The following is a 4,478-nucleotide window of genomic DNA, read 5'->3' as shown; positions in this document are numbered from 1 at the left end:
GGGCGTTAAAACATCAGTCCTCACGAAGCGTCTAAGGAGTAGCAGGTGTTCAGACACTTACTCCGGCCACAAAACAAGCAGCGCTGTGTCTCGGGCTTGAAACGGTCTATGTTCTGCTTTTGCATGTACAAGTTTTGTTATTGTCGTAGTAGGAAGTTTAAGAGCACACAAGGCAGGAAAGAATTTTGGGTTTTGCTTGTAATTTTGTAGTGGATGGATCACTTGTGTAGGAGTGCTCAAATGACTGAGGGCTGGGAACGGGAGCTGGGAGTGCTGACTCCCCGGCTGCCCTAGCTCCCCATGGAGTCAGATCATTTGGTGTCTGGACTTCAGTAGAAGGTTTAGTCAGAGACGACAGCAACAGAACTTCGTGAGTCACCTCCTTAGTCCTGCTCCAGACAGAGGGCTCTTCCTTTTGCTTTAGTAGTCTGTTAGCCCCACTGTCTTGCTGTTAGATGTGTTGGTTGTTGGTTTGTTTTTTGTTTTTTGGGGTTTTTTTTTCCAATCTAAATTAGGTTCTCTTTTCTGTGCTTTCAATTCTTTTGGCAGGGGCGTTTTCAGCCATTGGAAGGATTTTCTACCTCTGCAGGTTAGCCCTGGCTTGTGCTGTACTCAAGCAGATTACTTCCAGTCCTAGAGGGAAAACCGTCCAGGAGGTTTCCCATGAAGAAGCTGATCTAATCCATTTGAGCTGGTAACAGACTGCTGTGAGCTTTGAAATGTGCTGGACTGTGCCTTACAAGTAATACATGTTACTTTTACAGCAAGGCAACGATAATTTAAAGTGAGGACAGTATCTAGAGGCCTGTAGGTCTGTGACCCCAGAGAAGCTCTCCTAGCAGCTGCTAGAAATGTCTACAATGAAATCCCAAACCCTGTGAGATATTCCAGGCTTTGCTGCCAACCTGAAACCTGAGTTAGGGTTATGGAGGTCTATGAAACTTTCAGGAGAACTATGGCCAGTTTTTGGTTTCAGCTGAGTTTCGCAGTGGTGCCATAGGTTCATTTAAATGCTGAATATATGGAAATGAGCTCCTCTCCTTCCATGTGGATGTTAATTTAGTACACTTTGTTTAGCTGCGATGGCAACACAGTTTTTTGGAAGCGTTCTGTGTGCATTAGTCATCAATATCTGAGCGATGTTTCTATTGTGCTCATCTGCCAATGGTCCTAAAAAGCATCAGCAATTCATCTATTCCAGCTGGGACAAGAAAAACTGACAAACTGCAGTGCTGCATTGAAAAGCGACTAAAAATGGAATCATAGGGCATGTTTATTGTATTTTCATGACTGCAGCAGTTAGGGGCTGATTTTCTAGCATACTGCAGCATTTGGGATTACCACTGTGGGCTGTCCTGTTTCATCCCACGGGATGACTCAGTCGGAAGTCTGCTCTTCTGAAGCCCGTGGGGAGGCTCAGCCTCTGATAGTCGTACTGACGGGGGGGAGGGAGCTGTATGCGCAGCCAGCTACCTGGCGTGGTGCTAGTTTTCCTCTGACAACCTTCTGCTAGGATGACAATCCTCAGTAAAGTTGAGGAGTTAGCATGTGCGGCACTGAATACTTACAGGTTCAGACTAAGAGGATCACGTCAGGACGAAGGATGAACTCACAGTTAAGGTCCTGAGGTAGAACCTCAGGAATCTGGGTTTGACTTCTGCTATGAGGTCCTTCCCTGACCTTGCGCTCAAGGGGATACCGGAGGTTCAGTTTGCATCTGCAGGGTGGAAATATTATTTTTCCATCTGCCTGCCCTTTGTTTCTCTACATAAATGATGAGTGAGGAGGGGTCTTCAATCAGTGAAACAAGAGAGGGGTCTCACCGAGCTAACTTCAGCTGAATGAGACCAGTTTTTGTAGTGTCTGTATCTAATGGGCTCTTCCAGAGGCTGAATCAGAGCTGCTAAATGGCAATTCCCGCTCTGAATTGCCTTGGTTAAAGCTAGTCTTTGTGACTCCCCCTTTTGCTGTCACACTTAGGCAGAACGCCCTGTCCACCCGGGTTTTGAATGCTATTGCATTTTTGCCATCTGTTTTCAAGACAGTCACCTTGGAGAGAGGCAACTCTCTGCCCCACCACAGCCCGTGCCCTGCCTGGGGCTCCCGCGCTGGTGCCTGTGCTGCTGGTTCTCCTGAGCGCCTGCTCGCCGATGAGTTGATTTATCTGTAATTTGTCAAGAGGAAAACAAGGAATAAGAAAATTCTGCAGAGCAATGATGCCCTGCATCTCCTCCTGGGTAGAATTGCCCTAGCTGACTGCTCCATCATATGCTTTTGAGGAGGGGGACCGAGACTGGGAGGTTTTTAAGGTCAGCACCATCTATTCAGAGCAGGAATAGAAGGTCTGACCTTTTTCAAATGGTAAGCTTTGTCAGTGCTCCCATTGGGATTTTTCCCCAGGTGACTGCTTAAATGTCACTTGTGGTAAACCAGGGGATTGGAAGCACTACGAACTTCCCTTTCTCCTTCATGAAGCAGCACTGAGAGCTTCTAATGAGGTTATATGTTTTCCTGAAGTTGAAAACATCAGAGGAGTGAATAGAAATGTATTTTTCATACCATGTCTGTTCTGTAAAAGCCATAGTTCTTGAAGATGTCTGTTTCTTTAGCAATGCAAAAAAAAAAAAAAAAAAAATCCTGTATAGCTACAATTAACACTGCAGCAATAACTCAGTGGCATACATTCCTTGTGTTTATTGATTAGTGAACAAGCCCCCTGGGGTTTACATTGCTTCCAACACATTTGGTTCCAGCTGAATACCTGCAGTGTGCATTGATCTAAGCCTGTGATTTCTCCTAAATATCAGCCATCCTGTCCTATTGCATCGCAGCTGTATATGTGCTATTGTAGCTGTGCAAAACCAAGTGGCTGAAAATGAAAAATCACCATGTGAAAAATGAAAGGGCACCTGTTCCAGTCTCTGTTGACATCCATGAGCCCTCTCTGTCACATTGAAGTTACACCTGCATAATTCACTTGCCTTCAACAGAGCGGCTTCTGATTTATATTTGCATGTGTGAGAAGATACTCAAGTCCCTCAGGGGCTATGGCTGCTCAGTGCTTCGAAGAATCAGGTCCCTGCTGCAGAAAAGGACCAGATACCAAAGTTCAGAGCGAATGGATGCTTATTTCTTTACAGCTTTTGTTTTCTTGTGGGCATGAACTGCGGATCATTGCACAGGCGTTTCCAGTATAGGTGTGGCTGCAGTAATTACTGCTTATTCTTTTGAAGGAACCTGCACTTACAAAACGGAGCAGGATATGAAAGCAGATGAACATGCTGTCTAAAAGGACCCGATGTGACCAGCTGAAGTTCAAAGGTTAGGAGCAGCGGGATGCGTTGCTTGGCAAGACAAGGGCTTCAGCCCAGTTACTGGAAGGTGTAGGTGCCTGCTCGAAGCACCCTGCCGTGGCTTAGCGCGCTGCCCGAGCGAGCGCTTTACGCTGATGCTGAAGGGACAGCGCGGGTGGTGAGGACAAGAGGCAAAGGGAGGGTGGATATGAAGGAGGAGGAAGGCTACGGGGAGAGCGGTGCTGGTGCTGTAGGAGTAATGAGCTGGATTGGTTTCAGCTCATCAGCCTCTAATCTATTTTAAAGTTGATATTGTACGGAAGTATTGATATTGTATGTATAAGTATGAAATAGCATGTGGCAAGGAGGATGGAGACATCCTTTCAAACAAGCTTTGGAACAAGCTTTCAAAGACAAGCTTTCAAACCGGCGTTGAGCTGCTGGCTAATTCTGCGTTTCTATTCATAGTTGTATAGCAGAAAAAGCACAGGCTGCATGTGGAAGAGTGAGAAAAGGCTGAGAAGCAAACCGGGGAGCATTAATACATCAGTAATGGGGAATTTCTTCTTTCAGCTGCATGTTGTGTTTGTCCTAACCAAGCATAAAGACTCCCCACAAACAGTGCTGCCTTTGCTTTCATCTGCCCCGGCCTCACCCAAAACTTGCGAGGAAGGGTCACGTTGTGAGGACTCCGGCTGTGCTGCTCCGGACACAAGGTGGACCGGTTCTGCTAACGGCAGAGCTGCTCCGTCAGGGCTCTGGTGCCCGAGCTCCCCTTGCTGTAGCCCACCAGGGATGAGCTATCGACCTCGCAAGTTCTCTCCCGACTCTGCTTTTCTATAACTTAAGAAAAAGTGTCCTTCTCCCTTTGCTCTTGGGGACATGGTCTCACCATGGCTGTTTTCTGCAAAGACCTGAAGAAATGTCTTATTTTTTCTAAAATGCAGCTTTTCTTTATCCTGTGCTAATTGCTAATGAATACTGCAGCGGCAATAGTGAAGAAGGCTGCAGCAGGACTGCGGACGAGGCTCTGAGCACGTTGCTCTTGTTAAAAGACAGGGCTGAGACTTTGGTGGCAGGAGGCTTGGATGCGGAAAGCGAGGAGGGTTTCGCCCTGAGCTCGCTCGGCCCTGCTCACCCAGAGCAATCACAGCTGTTGCTTTGGATTGTGGAGTAAGCAGCAGT

At 46.9% G+C, this 4,478-nt stretch overlaps 1 long non-coding RNA gene across 1 annotated transcript; it reads left to right on the top strand.

Annotated features, from left to right (window-relative positions):
- Nucleotides 1-438: 438 nt before the first annotated feature.
- LOC142416328 (uncharacterized) lies at nt 439-2,142 on the top strand. Its single transcript, XR_012777696.1, has 3 exons — nt 439-459; nt 550-694; nt 2,042-2,142. It is a non-coding gene; the product is annotated as an uncharacterized LOC142416328 (long non-coding RNA).
- Nucleotides 2,143-4,478: the final 2,336 nt, after the last annotated feature.

Source organism: Mycteria americana, chromosome 13 (genome assembly GCF_035582795.1).
Source record: "Mycteria americana isolate JAX WOST 10 ecotype Jacksonville Zoo and Gardens chromosome 13, USCA_MyAme_1.0, whole genome shotgun sequence".
Classification (NCBI taxonomy): Eukaryota; Metazoa; Chordata; class Aves; order Ciconiiformes; family Ciconiidae; genus Mycteria; species Mycteria americana.
This window is presented reverse-complemented; position numbering and strand designations above follow the sequence as displayed.